General features: G+C 43.8%; 1 protein-coding gene across 2 annotated transcripts in view; it reads left to right on the forward strand.

Moving 5' to 3' along the window:
- Positions 1-15,577, forward strand: part of Cnst (consortin, connexin sorting protein) — an 84,047-nt gene that overhangs the window by 13,876 nt on the left and 54,594 nt on the right. The window contains exon 1 of one of the 2 annotated variants that reach the window (XM_029539037.1): positions 5,654-5,678. The exons of the other annotated variant lie outside the window; for it this stretch is intronic. The gene's annotated coding sequence lies outside the window, so the exon portion shown is untranslated. Of the gene's footprint in view, positions 1-5,653; positions 5,679-15,577 lie in introns of those variants that run through there. 2 annotated transcript variants of the gene reach the window in all.

A 15,577-nucleotide genomic window follows, 5' to 3' on the forward strand; every position in this document is an offset into this window, starting at 1 on the left:
AAAAAAAAAAAAAAAAAAAAAAAAAAAAAAGAGTCATATGCACATATAAAGTCAGTTTTTGCATCCTTTAAGTGAAATTATAAGTAAAATAATGTCAGTGCTTAAAGGAACATGGCAAACATTTTTAGGAGAGCTATGCAAGAGAGAAGAATCTTCTGTATCTCCAGCGAATCCTGAGATTTTACAGCTGAAGAAATGAACGTTCCCAGGGAATACATATCTTACCTAAGCATTTCAAACCAGCTATTAAGTGTGAATTAGAATACAGTTCTCAGTATTTGGAGTCCAGCATTCTTTTCTTACCTGGCTTAGTGTTTAGGCCTGTAAGGCAGCACTTTGAATGCAAGGGCAGGAGACTCAAGAGTTCAGAGCTGGGGCTGGTGAGATGGTTCAGTGGGTAAGAGCACCCGACTGCTCTTTCGAAGGTCCGGAGTTCAAATCCCAGCAACCACATGGTGGCTCATAACCATCCATAACAAGATCTGACATAAATATAATAAATAAATAAATCTTTAAAAAAAAAAAAAGAGTTCAGAGCTAGCCTGAGCCACACTTGGTGTGCTTTTCTCATGCTTTCCCACACCCTCTGCCTATTCGCAGCCCTTACTGAAAGCTTGTCCTTTGCTGCTGGTTTGTACTCATGTGTTTGTGTCTTGAACTATGATGTCCCAGGATACCAGCTACATGTCTCAATTCTTTTACCCTTTACCTTACTAACCTTCCTCTCCCCACTTTTCTCTACAGTGAACCTGGTAGAGTGTGCGTAGTAGGCACTCAGGGAATGTTTAACAAGGACATTGTTTTTCCTTTAGCAGCAGTCCATGGAAACTTGGCCTTTAAGATTCATGGGAGTGCCAACATGGAAACATGTGGTAGTCTTGTTCCAACATGCTTTATTTTTAAAGTCTCAGTGATTGAATTGGGTTTTTATGTTTTTAGGATTCATTATTCCCTCTCGTTTTTTTTTTTTTTTTTTTTGATGGACCGCTGCCAAGTTATGTAGCTTTTAGGAAGATTTTTAAGGTAGATAATTTCAATCATGATAAGGAAAAGAACATGCCGGGAGGAAATCATTCAGGAAAAAAAAAATGCCTTTGTGGCTAGAGATCTTCAGATGTATTCTTCCTGTTTTCCTCGTGTGTGTGTGTGTGTGTGTGTGTGTGTGTGTGTGTATGTGTGTGTGTGCGCGCGCGCGCGCGCTGAGGATAGAATCTAGGACTTTCCACAGGCTAAGTCAAGGTATCTACCATTGAGCTATTTGCTCCCAGATTTTTTTTCCCTTCTTAAACAGGGCCTTGCTATGTGTAACACCCACCCATACTTTGTCCTCCTGATCCTCCCGAGTGCTGGAATTACAAGCATGTACCACCACACCCATCTCTTTAGAATTGACCGTGTTTTCCTTTCTTTATATTTTCCTTTCTCATTCCTCTCTGCCTCCCTCCTTTTCCTTTCTCTTTCTTCCTCAATTTCTGTGTTTTGGTAATTTGTTTGTTTTGAGACCAGGATTTAGTCTTAGAACTCTCCTTGTAGCCCAGACTGACCTTGAACTCAGGACCTTCCTCCTGCCTTTGCCTCCCAGACACTGAGATTATGGGCTGCACTGTCACACGCAGCTTGGATCTAGTTTTGAGCTTATTTTAGATTAAGAATTCTTTAGAAGTCAGTAATAATGATACTGTTGTCTTCCCGGTCCATTGTTTCACACCTCATGTTCAAAGTGTCCACGTATGTCTCCATTTTTACTTGGTGTCACTAGTCGTCACTTTAGCTGCTTAGCTATAAAATGTCAGGCGCATCCTATTAATAACATTTATTTTACTAATTTTATTTAATTCACTAAGAGAGGCCATACTTGTGTGGCACCAGTCCTACACTAAGTGTTGCCAGACTTGGGTGGTACCAGTCTTACACCCTTGTTTCTTAGGCTCTCAATTCACTTCTGTCACAGGTGTAGAATTTCCTAGGGTGATGTGCTTTTTTTATGTGGGAAAAACAGTCAGGAATGGCACAAGGTGAACATCTCAAGCACAACAGGAAGAGAAGAAACAAAATGGAAAGCTCAGGTTAAAGTTGACCCTGGCCCAATTCCATTTATCTTTCTAGTTTAGAATGTAACTTAAAGCACCTCTCTTTGTTCTCTTTGCATTTGAAGCACATTCTTTCAATATGCACAGCACAGACATTTGTAATTACAAACTGAGAATTTTCTCATATTATGATGTCAGAGAGCAGAATGAGTTGATGATTTAACTCACTTTAAAACAACTAATGCATATGCACATTTGGGAATTTTCTGCTTTGTTCCAGTCATCTTTAACCTGTCAGGGACAGAAGTACCCTGTTCTCAAGTCTCCCTTGCCTCTCTGCTCTCCCTAGCTAATATTTGTGGGTTTGTTAAGTAAGTGTAAAATACCACCTTATGTAATGTTTTTGTTTTTTACGTCTGTGTTCTTAGGTAAGAGGCAGTGAAAGTGAACTTTTAGTGTCAGAGTTCAATTGGACAAGCAGATATTTATACCTTTTATGTGCTCTGGGCTGTGCTGTGGTAAGGATTGCAAAAGATATTTTCTGTTGCCATAAAAGCATCAGTTCCAGTTGGGCAATAATTGCTGTGCATGCGTGAAATAACTTGAAAGAAACCCTACAGCAAGAAAGAAGCAAGGCTGAGATAGAGTGTCCTGGATCCTGCAGTACACTGCTTACTCCTGCAGTACACTGCTTACTCCACTTAAACTCAGCCTCTGAAGATGTTCCATGTTAGCTCTGCCTCCATTGTGACCATTATTCCTAAGGGTAATAGCGTCAGTTTCCCTTCCTGCTTCCCCTAACTTGTCCAAACTCTCCAGTATATGGCTCAGCATCTATTTATCATGGAGTCTTTGCATCCAGAGGCATGACTGGAGCTCTCTGCTGGGTTTAAGTCCTGAGAACAGTATGGCTGTGAATGAGTAACCTAACCTGTTATTACTTCAGTTTCCTTATCTAGGGCATGGCCTTGTTAATAACAGTTGTGTAGTGGAATTGCTATGGAAATACATGAGTTACTGTGAGCACAGTACAGAGTAAGCGCCGCACCATTGTTGGTGTATCCTCATACTCCGATATTGTGGTCACCCTTCATGTAGGGTTTCATAATCATTTGCTTCTAAGAATCATTCATTTGAACACAAGTCATTGGGTGTTATTTGGTGTGCCATATAACATCTGTTCATTTCAGCATGGAGTTACTGTCTTGATGTCCCAAGAAAGTGTGCATTTATCCTGTGGCTTTGAGATCCCTGTTCAACTTCTACTCTTTCTTCTTTCCCCTCCTCTCAGACATTTCTTTATTCCCCTTGATCAGTTCTCAATTCTGTCTGTGTGTTTTCCACCAGCTTGCAAGTCAGCTCTTGTGCAAGAGAAATCCTGTTTTTGAATGATAATAGCAATATGTGTAATATATTTTTAAAATGCCAAGCATCTTGCTATCACTAGAAAGTCAACGATTTTACAAATGACAATCAGTTTAATATTATAATACAGTATAAAACATAACTAAAACTGCCATCTAATGTATCCACTTGTTAAAAAAAAAATCTACTGAGAAGTCTGGGAAGATGGCTCAGTGGTAAAGAACTTGTCATATAAGTGCGTGGACCCAGGTTGGGATCCCAAGAGCCCAGACATGGGTTGCACATCTGTAATCCCAGAACTTCAACAGTGAAATGGGAGGGAAACAGGAAGAAATCCTGAAAGCTCATGGCTTTCATGGCAGCTACCCTGTCAGATGCAGCAGAGAATAAGAAACCTTGTCTAAAGGTAGAAGGTAACAACTGACACCCAAAGCTGTGTTCGGGCCACCCGTCCACATACCATGGTATACATGCATCTGTACTCTTTACATATACACTCACCCCCTCTCTCCCCACAACCCTGAATGTAAAGTAATTGGTCTCAGGTTTCTCACTGTAAGGGAAAATGTGTTCATTCTGTAGGCATTCCTTGATTCTGTGATGGTAGAGCCCAGGATCTCTGAAGGAATGGCAGTTTACAGGGATTAACACTCACTTCTGGGTTCAATACCAATTCTGAGGCTTACTACATACGCCTGAGCAGGTTATATGTCTTTACATCTGTTTCCTTAGCCATAAGATGGAAAAGGTAATAGGGTTTCTATGCAAATGGAATAAAACATTCACAGAACGTTACCATGTACCCAACCCTCAAGTGTTCAACAAATGCTACATGTTTCAACGGCTATTTTGGAGAACAGAGTGAGGGTATTCATCCAGTGGGCTTGAATTTTAACTGCCCTAGGGGAACTAAGAATGAGCCCTTGATTCTGAACCAGGAACCCAAATAGAACAGTGGAGCAGACTATGTCACACAGCACTAGGCTCGTAAACATGGCTGTTCTCGAAAGTGGTGAGGTGAGTTGCAGTTGTAGGAGCGTGGCCAGTAGCAGGGGCAGGGAACTTGTCTCGTCTCTTGCTGTGCATTCTCCGGAAGGCTTCCTAGAGCATTGTAGACGTGGCTCCTTGCTCAACTATGAAAGTAGACCTGGCCAGTAAGTAAGGTGGGATGCCTCGTAAGAGCAGAGCACCTGAGAAGGAGTAAGCCATCCTCAGCCTGTGCAAGATACTCACAGATACAGCGACGCAGCATAGGCGCTCACAGGCAAGAGGTACAGAGCAAGAGCTGGCAGAAGCAACTTAGAAGTGAGCATATGGTAGGAGGGGGTGGCAGGCAGCATACAGGGCAGTGGAGAGATGGCTGAGTGATTAAGAGCCCTTCATGCTCTTCCAGAGGACTCAAGTTCAATTTCCAACCCCCACAGGGCAGCTCACAACTGTCTGCAACTCCATTTCCAGGGGATTTCATGTCCTCTTATGGCTTCCTTGGGTATGAGGAACACACACAATGTGCAGAAAAACATGATGGCAAAATATCCATACACATAACCTTTTTTAAAAGAAGATTTCAGCACAAACTGTAAAGAGACATTACAAAAGTTATGTTAAGCAGTGGAGATGTTAGGATAAGAGAACCTAGCACCCACCTAACAGGAGATGACAGGAGAGCAGTGAGTCAGGGAGGGAGTCCCAGGCATAGGTCTGATTTAGGATTGATAAAATGTAAGCACTAAGACCTGAAAGCACATGCAGTCCTAAGCCGAGTAAATACTACCAGATTTCTACTTAGAATGCACAGCAAGAAATGTCTTTGGTCAGGCATCGGACTTTTCCGGAAAAGCAGGATTTTATGAATTGCCCTGACAGCCATGACTGCTTACGAGGGTTGTGTTTAATGTTTTGTCTTCAGAGGCTGCCTTACCCATTCCCCAAGCGTTACCTGATTCCACTCTTACAACAAAGAATCAGAGACTCAGAGATCTGAGCTAATGTGACTAAGATTTCACAGCTGGCAAGCGAGGGCGGGCGCCTGTCTGTGACCCTAGGGAATGCGTCCAAGGACAGAGCTTTGCCTCACACTGACCCATCTTCTCTCTGCTCTTGGCTTCTTGTTTTGAAATGTCATTTCTGGTCTCTGTGAATTATGGAATGACTCTGTCTGTCTTCTCTCCCCTTGTTTTTCAGAGAGTCTCACTATGTAGCGAGCCCTGACTGGCCTGCAGCGTGCTGTGTAGGCTAAGTGGCTAGCCACCTGCCTCTGCCTCCCAAGCGCTGAGATTAAAGGTATGCACCACCATGCCTGACTTCATACTTACATTATTTTTTATTTTTTACATTTACTTATAAATTTGTTTGTTTGAGGCATGGTTTCTCTCTGTAGCTTGGAACTCACTCTGTAGACCAGACTGACCTCAAACTCAGAGACCTGCCGCCTCTGCCTCCCAAACACTGGGTAAAAGATGTGCATACCACACCCAGCTAGGTCTAAACTTTCTTGAGAATAGTTATAAACTGTGGCAAATTTTTAAGTTTAGATGAGATATAGCATTACCAGTTCTTATTTTTATTGATGTTTTCCTTTAAATTTGAAAATATCCTTTTGCCATTTTTAAGGCATATATGTAGATTTTATCCTTTTTAATAGGTATTTGCATACATGTAATCATAATGAATCATAGGTTTCTGATATATGACTTTTAATGCTTATCATGTAGGATGATGTTTATCAAAGACAACTGCCACAGAATAACTTCCCTTTTAAAACTTACACTTCAGTACAATACATAACAAGAATATTTGTGTAGATAATAAACCATGACAATAAATCACGGATATCTATTCCCAAGCGTAAATCATCCTTTGCATGATTTACCATTGGTAAAGCAATTAAACCAAATAATTTCACTCACTGCTACTAACACAAAATTTCTACTTCAGAATGATTTGTTTTAATTTTATAACTTTAATTTTTTGTTGGAATTATAATTTCTCATACCCTTCTTCCCTTTTCTTCCTCCAACCCCTCTCATGTATCCTCCTTATTTTTTCTCAAATCCATGGCCTCTTTTTATTTAGTTGTTTTATTGCTCCCCCACACACATATACACACACACACACACACACACACACACACCCTAAATACATAAATACAACCTGCTTGGTCCGTATAATGTCAGCTGTATGTATATGATCTAAGGTCTCACCACTCGGGATTGACAACCAATTGGAGGCCTCTTCCCTGGGGAGGCCATATCTCTCGCTCTTAGCATTGCCAGGTTGCCTGTAGCTCCGAGTCTAGTGTTGAAGTCCTGTGAGCTTTCCCCCTCCCATGTTAGCATGTCCATAGGTGTCACACAGGTCTTGTTTAGGCAGCTATGTTGATGAGACTTCATGGGTTTAGCCTCTCTCATATTTCTAGAAGACACATTCTTACAGCAAACCTCCTTTCCTCTGGACCTTAACCATCTTCCCGCCCCCTCTTCTGTAATGTTCCCAAGCCTTAGATGCAGAGCTGTCTAGTAAATGTATCTTTTTTCTCTGCGTTTTGATTTTGTTTTGTCTTTCTGAAATGGTCTCTGTCTATTGCAAAGAGAGGCTTCTTTGATGAGGGGTGAAAGCTACATTTATCTATGGGTATAAGGATAAATGTAGTCAGGGGTTATGTTGGTCTAGTAAAGTGATGGTTGTAGGTACATCAGGAGCCACAACCTCACTGGCCCCAGGAAGTTGGCAAGGCTTCCAGTACCAAGCATGGTTTCCTTCTTGCTCTGCAGGCCTTCACGACTGACTAAATAGCTATTAGTTACCAGCGAGGTATGCACACCACAGTTGATCCTTAGGGTTAATCATGCTGTGCTGGTCATGTCCTGGTTCACAAGCATCATGGCTGGGTGGGACTGTTGGTTGCTTCCCTACCTTAGAAGCTTGCGTGGGGCCGTCTGGTACCATGGAAATTAGTCCTGGGGAGGAGGCTTTCAGGGTAAACCAGCCCAGGTCCTCTGTGATAGATTTCATTCTTGACATCTGTGTTGGTTACTTTTCTTGCTGCCATGATAACATACCCGAAAGAAGAAACTTTACTTTGTTTGTGTGTATATGGTACACACATGTGAGTGGGTCCATCCCTTCTTATTGCTATGATAAAATACACTGACAAAGAGTAACTAAGAGGACAGAATGTTTATTTGGCTTATGGTTCGAGGTCACAGTCTATCACTGCAGGGAAGCCAAGACATGAACTGAAGGAGCTAGGCACATCCACAGTCAAGAGCAGAGAGCGAATATGTGCGAGCAGGCTCAGTACTACTGTACATGACCCAGGGCCCCACCCAGGAAACGATGCCACCCACATTCAGGATGAGTCTTTCCACATCAATTAAGGCAGTCAACACAGTCTTCCACAGACATGCCTACAGGTCACCTGATTAGACAGTCCTTCCCTGAAATTGTCATGGTTGTATCAAGGTGACAACTAAAAATAACCATTACAGCTGCTGATCCAGCATCAGTGAGGTCCCAGCCGAGCAGAAATAAAAAACAAATAAAATAAAAACCAGAGGGCTTGAGTTTGGTTCCCAGCATCTAAAGTTCTAGATCCAGGCAATAAGACATTCTTTCCCAGCCTCCTCGGGTCCCTGCACACACGTGGCACATTCTCACACAGATACACATGTACACATCACATGGATGTACATACAAATAAAAATAATGTCAGTTAATTCATTCTCATGATCTGAGCTTGCTCACAGCGCCTTGCCCCCTTCAGCATTCTCCCCACAGTCCAGCGGCTAAGGCCGTGCACTCCTGTTTGCTCCCCTGCTTGGTTTGCTGGTTTGGTTCTTCTCTTGGCACTTTTCCCTGGGGTACTGGCCCAAAAGCTGAGGGAGGAACACCCACCTCGGTCGCAAGCGACACAGTGTTCAGATGTTCTCTCATGTCTCTGTCGTGTTAGTCCAGAGCTGGGATGGACAGGAAGGAGGGTTCTGGACTGAGTTCATGGGCCATTTCAGAGAGGGCGGGGCAGGTACATCTGCTGCTGCTGCTGTTTCCTGCTGAATGGCATGTTGAACAGATGGGGTTTCATCTGTTTCTTGGGCAAAGGGCACAGAGGTCCAGAAATGGATGTCACCACTGGGAGGCTGACTCCTCATGAATTTCAATCCCTGTGTGAATAATTGATGAGTCCCCCATGGTGTCATGAATATGTGGTAGCTCCTGGATCTTACATTCATTCTTTGGCATTATGCTCTGTTTCTGGTTTCTGCTCAAAATCTTTCCTGCTGTTGGCCTCCATACTTATCTCCCTCCCCCACCCCCACTAAAGCCCAAGCTGGTTTCAAATTCTTCCTGAGTGTGTCACACCTGACAGATCTCTCCTCTCTCTCTCTCTCTCTCTCTCTCTCTCTCTCTCTCTCTCTCTCCCTCCCTCCCTCCTTCCCTCCTTCCCTTCCTCCCTCCCTCCCTCCCTCTCTCCCTTCCTCCCTCTCTCACCTTCCCTCCCTCCCTCCTCTCTCCCTCTTTTCCTTTTCCTTTCTTTCTGTATGTGCTACAAAGTCAGATAGCCTTGGGCCAGCAGGTAAAGAAAGGCATATGCCACCACGTCTGGCTATCTAAGGTCCTCCTGGGGCTCCACATGGTGAAAGGGGAGAACCTGAATTGACACTTGCAAGTTGTCCTCTGATGTCCACAAGTTGCTGATTACCACACCCCCCCAACACTAAATATAGTAAAAACATAAAATTAAGAAAGATTTTAAATTAGAGTCTTAAGCTATTCATGGTACTGCGTCTCACATGAGCAGCCTCCTCTGGCTCCTATGAGCCTGCCTGCTCTTAATCACAGCGTTCTTTGTAGCAAAGAAGGAAGGTTGGGGCAGAGCCTGTAGATACAGCTTATAATTTATTTTATATTGAAACATAAACCTCATTCACTTTTAGAGTGCAGTGCGAGCTGTGCAGGGTTAGCATACCTCTTCCCTCACTAAGTAAATACATCTTGTTCATCAGAGACGTAGCTGAGTATATTAGCATCTGGGAGCTCAGTCAAAGTCCTGTACTTCCGGGGTCAGAGTTTAGCTGCCCTGTGGAAACTTTGCTTTGTTTGTGACCTCGAGTGCTTCTTTAGTGCTGGCCAGATAGGAGCTTTTTGTTTACAAAGAGTACTAGGTGTAACACCTGGACTGTGTTCACACTTCAAAGCAGGCTTTCTCCCAGATTTGGGGCAGGACAAACTTGTTCCTGGTTCAAGGTCAACATTGTGTCATTGTTTTCAAGATAAGGGAAGGCAGACAATGCCAGAAGGAAGTTTGTCTGTAACAGACCCTCCCACTGGAAAGTGATACTTGTTTTAGCGTAGAACAAAGTGCTGAAGTTAGGAGGAATCCTAGCCCTGCAGGGATGAGATGATATCAGAGCTCTTTCGAGCCCTGTGACTGAAGTCTAAGTCAGTTGTTGGTCTTACATAGGTTCAGTATGGCCTGTGTTAGATAAACTCCAGATCCCTAAGAGATAAGATGAAATTTGGAACTGAGATCAGTAAGAAAGGAAGATGAGATGTGCTTCCAGATATCGTTGAGAAGGGTGGAGAAGAATTTAGCCTGAGATCAGACTGAATACATCAGCAGACTCAATGGGGCTATGAGAGGATGGGGGACAGCAGAGAGCTAGAGAGAAAGAATAGAGAAGGTGGAGGAGGCCAAGAGGACCAAGAGAGTGCATGGGAACCCAAGGCCCAGAGAGGGCCAGCCAGGAGAAGAACCAAGAAAGCAAGTAACCAAAATAGCTGAGTTAAATGGGATTGAGAAGCCTAGGGGAAGGGAAGGGCAGCCCAGCCCGGGAGAGGGAGACGTTTAGGGTGGGGGTGGGGTGAGAGGTGCTGGGAAGAGCCCAGTGACTGAGGAAGACTTGTCTGGGGGTTTCTTTAGGATCTGACAAACAAAAGTGGCATTTTAGAATGCAAGTGTCTCTAAACAGTACAAAGCCAGAAAAGATTAACAGTAACATTTATGAGATTCCTAGAGCATGGGCGCCTGTGCACACACACAAGTGCAACATTTGTGAGATTCTGACAGCATGGGCACACACACACACATACATGCAACATTTGTGAGATTCCTACAGCATGGGCACACACACACACACACACATACACACACATACATCCTTCCTTTTTAAAACATGAAATAAACCAGAGCCAAGGTTTTAGAAATGACGTTCAGTTGTCCACATAAGGAAACAGGAAAAAGAGCCAGACGTGGTGGCGCACGCCTTTAATCCCAGCACTCGGGAGGCAGAGGCAGGTGGATTTCTGAGTTCGAGGCCAGCCTGGTCTACAAAGTGAGTTCCAGGACAACCAGGGCTATACAGAGAAACCCTGTCTCGAAAAAACTAAAGTGGGGGCGGGAAAGAAAGAAAGAAACAGGAAAAAGAATGACTTAAGTTTTGCAGAATATGGTATAAATGACAGTTGGTGTCACTTTCCGTTAGCCTAGACGAGTCTGGGATCCCTGTTGATTCTTTTCTCCTGTAGAAGGTTAGGATGCAGACCTCTGTTTAGCGACTACTTTGTAATTTAACTGCACTGTAAAACTGATTTGAGGACAGTGAATATACCATGGAGTAGAATTTGGAATTATGGTAGAATTCATCTCTAAACAGTGTGGATTTATGGAGTAGAATGCACGCTACGGACTTATGGTAACTAACACTCACGTGCGACAGGGCCAGTCGCCCCTGTCTTGGCTGCTTGATACTTTCCAGGTAATTCCCAGGGCCCTCTCCCAACACACTGCCCCATCTCTTCAGTGTGTGCACCTCCTGTGAGTCTGGTTTTGTTTTTGATATACAACCTTTACAATATGCCCAAAATGTTTTGACGTTTGGGTATGAGGAAGTACCAAAAAGGGGAATGCATAATTCTGAGGCTGACATTCTGAAAATAAATAAACAAGGAATAGAAATTGCTTTTAAAGGCATATAGCATCTATTTCTGTCTACGTATTTACATTGTCATGTTACACTAATTATAATGTCTGTGCCCGGAAATGCTGTAGCATAACTTGTATTAGCAAGAATGAATTAGCATGGAATGAGTCACCATGACTGTACCCTTGTCCAGGCTGTGTCAGAGCGGTCTGGACCAATAGAAATACAGTACAGTCTGTATTTGTAATATTGTTTCTAGAAACTGCACTAGGAAAAGCCTCTTGGTACATGTTGGAGTGAAACACAGGGTCTTGCGTAGGGCTGACTAGCTTAGCACTCTGTATGTATCCCAGGCTAGTCTCAAACTCACAATCTTTATGCCCCAGTTTCCTCAGTGCTGGGTTTGTATGTATGTACCAGCAAGCTTAGCTAATAACCTTTCTTAAATTTACATTTATTTAGCATGTGGGTGCATTCTTGTGAGTTTGGCAGAAAGTGCCTTACCCCGTTGGCCTTGTTTAGAGCCAGGGTCCCGCTGTGTTACTGAGGGTGGTCTCCAGCTCTCTGTACCAGGGTCCCGCTGTGTTACTGAGGGTGGTCTCCAGCTCTCTGTACCATGGTCCCGCTGTGTTACTGAGAGTGGTCTCCAGCTCTCTATACCAGGGTCCCGCTGTGTTACTGAGGGTGGTCTCCAGCTCTCTGTACCAGGGCCCCGCTGTGTTACTGAGGGTGGTCTCCAGCTCTCTGTACCAGGGTCCCGCTGTGTTACTGAGGGTGGTCTCCAGCTCTCTGTACCAGGGTCCTGCTGTGTTACTGAGGGTGGTCTCCAGCTCTCTGTACCAGGGCCCCGCTGTGTTACTGAGGGTGGTCTCCAGCTCTCTGTACCAGGGCCCCGCTGTGTTACTGAGGGTGGTCTCCAGCTCTCTATACCAGGGCTGGTCTCAAACTGTGACCCTCTTCCCACCCTTGCTTCCTGGGTGCTGAGATTATAGGTGGGCACTACCGTGCCCGGTGCTTAATCTGTATTTTGATTTCATAAAATTTACTGATGTAAAAGGCTCAAATACAGTGTTCCACATGTGCCTAAGGCTTTCAGTTACTGAATTGATTTCCATTTTAATTTAGTTATGTAAAATGAGCATTTCAGCTCCTGTCTACTCCTGTCAGTCAAAGCACTTGACATGCATTTTACAACCTTCCCCACTAGATAGGATCCGGTACTGCTTTCTCTTGCTGGTCTTGGACCATTGTGTACAGGCAACATCCAGTAGACCAGCAATCAAACCTTGTGACTTCACATTCGCTTCCTGGAGCTACGTGTTGACATTGTCCTTGAGGGGGCCCTGACACAACACACACACACACACACACACACACACACACACATACACACACATACACACATACATACACACACACATACACACATATACACACACATGCACTCACATACACATATACATACACACACACACACACACTGAAATTGGAACTGGGACAATGGCCCACTGGGTAAAGAGCTTGGCCCACAGGTGTGAAGACCTGGGCTTGAGTTCCCAGAACATCCGTAAGAAGCTGAGTGTGGCATTGCACACCTTAATCCTGGCACTGGGGACATGGGGACAGGTGGACTCCTTGGGACTTGCTGGATAGCCAGCCTAGCCAAATCAATGAGCCTCTGGCTCAATAAGAGAATTCTTTAGAAAGGAAGTAGAAAGCAACTGAAAACTCCCTGCATCAACCTCTGGCCTCCACACTCGTTTGTGCATGTGCACCAACACACAAGTTACAATCTAGGCTCCAAGTGTCAGAGAACAGGCAGTACTCATTTTTCTGAGCCTGGTTCATCTCACTTTAAATAATTTCTAGGTCCATCCATTTTTCTACACATGTCATGATTTCTTTCTTTTTAAAAATTTTGTTGTGTCTATGCACCACATTTCTCTTTTCCATCTATTGATGGAATGCCAGGCTGCTTCCATTTGTTAGCTGTTATGAGTAGTGTAGCAATAAACATGTATGTGCAAAATATCACTGTGGTAGGACTTAGAGTCCTTGAAGTATGCACGCAGGGGACGTATACATAGTTAGCTCACTTAGGCCTTCTATTATTAATTTGTGTTATGTTGTTGATTGAGACAGGCTGTCTTGTAGCCTAGGCTGACCTTGGACTTGCTATGTAGCCTGAACATCTATCTGGTCCTTATGGTTTTCCCTACCAAGTGCTGGGATCCTAAGCGTCTACCATCATCGTAGTGTAGTTCGTGTTTAGTGTTTTGAGAAGCCTATCCTGATTTCTGTACTACTTGCACCCATTTCTACTCCCACCAGCAATGAACAAAGGTCATGAGAATCCCACTTTACGAAGCATTGTCTGAGTCCTGAATGATCTACATTCATTTTAAAAAACAGGAGGAAATGGCAGTCTCCTCTGGTTCTCCATTGGCCCTCCGGCTGATATACAGTTAACTTCTAGAAGCTTCCTGGTAGTTCAGTACTGCAGTCAACACTCATTACTAAAATGTGAAATTGAAAGGTTTTGACTGGCACTTGAAAACTGTTTGAACTCAACTGAGTGTGGTAGAGCATGCTGCAATTCCAGCATTCAGACTAAAGAGCTTGAGATTGAGACTAGCCTGAGCTACACGGCATGTTCCAGGCCATCCTAGGCTACTGTACGGAGACCTTGTCTCCGAAAATGAAACCCCAAGGAACAAAACAAGCACGAGCAAAAACTATATATGAAACAGTATTGAACACAGTGGAGGGCGTGTCTGAGTACGTGTGTGTGTGTGTGTGTGTGTGTGTGTGTGTGAGAGAGAGCATGTGCAAGGAGTGTCTAATGAGAAAGTGCCGGAGCAGGGCGCAGTGGCACATGCCTTTAATCCCAGCACTTGGGAGGCAGAGGCAGGTGGATTTCTGAGTTCAAGGTCTACAGAGTGAGTTCCTGGACTATACAGAGAAACCCTGTCTCAAAAAGCCAAAAAAAAAAAAAAAAAAAGAGAGAGAGAGAGAGAGAAACATGAATTAAAGTTTTATATGTGATTAAGTTTGTGCTTTTAACAAAATAAAGACTTCTTTTTTAAACTGTTAGAATGCTTGTTTGGTATTCTTCCTTGAGGTTTTCTGGGCTTCCACGTTTTATATAGGCCTTCCTTGAATATATTTGTTTGAAATTCTTTGGCTAAAGAGTCAACATGTCAGATGACTCACACCATGTACATATTTGGAATGCTATTTTGCCTCAAGAGTCTGGAAAGTCACTGTCATGCTTTTAAAAGGCAAAATATGTTAGTGTCTGTGTTGTAGTAGTGATTCAGGATTGCTGCTGTTTGGGAGAGATTTGGTCTAGACATAAGGACTTTAACAGAATAGCCATATTGTGCAGATAGAGTAAGTTTGAACACAAACTCACAGGTACTGATGACCTGCACATCCACTGCAGTGTTAGGGCAGGGTTTGAACCACTGTCATTTAGCTCAGTCCTTTCCCCCACTGCTGGCAGAGAAGGAGAGGAGTGTGACATCTTACTTTTAACTCCAGAGCTGACAGAGTTTGGTAATGGTTAGAATTTCACTGGATGTTTATTCCCTTGTTCAAATTAAACTATTCTCATTGCAAGGCTTTAAGAGTGCAGACGGGGCCAAGCACTGTGCATCCGGCCCTTTACCTCAAAGAGCAGGGTCAACCTGCAGCTGGGAATCACGCCTGACTCCCCCTCTCATAAGAAAACAATAAAAACATATTGAACAGCCGTGGGAGCCAGGGCCAGACATTGACAAACAAGACTTAGGAGGAGACTGTGGGCCTTCAAAAAGCTTACATGTAAAAACACATCTGAAAGAGTGCAGAGCCCTCAGGAGGACTCTGACTGGCACAGGGCTGCAGAGCAGTCTGAGGACCGAGAAATCAGCCAGGTGAACTGGGTGAGTGACTTTTGAGCCAGGCCTTGATGCATTGTTATGTGTCCAGCAAAAATAAAATACAGAATAAAATCTTGAAGAGTAAGACCCAATGTTAGACAACATTGGCAGGAGTTCCTTTTGATTGACAGTTAAACTAATTGTGTCATTCTAAATTCCTTTTGATTAACAGTTAAACTAACAGTATCATCACAAAAGAGTAGGAAGAAAGTTGTCCTGAGGCCCAAAAGAGGAACACTTATGTTCCTGGGAGTGGCTTCTTCATTTAGATGTGTGGGCCTACCCCAAGACCACCCAGAAAGTCTCAACAGAAGGCAGAGGGCTCCTGGGAACCCAT

The sequence above is a fragment of the Mus pahari genome, chromosome 5, assembly GCF_900095145.1.
Source record: "Mus pahari chromosome 5, PAHARI_EIJ_v1.1, whole genome shotgun sequence".
Taxonomy (NCBI): Eukaryota; Metazoa; Chordata; class Mammalia; order Rodentia; family Muridae; genus Mus; species Mus pahari.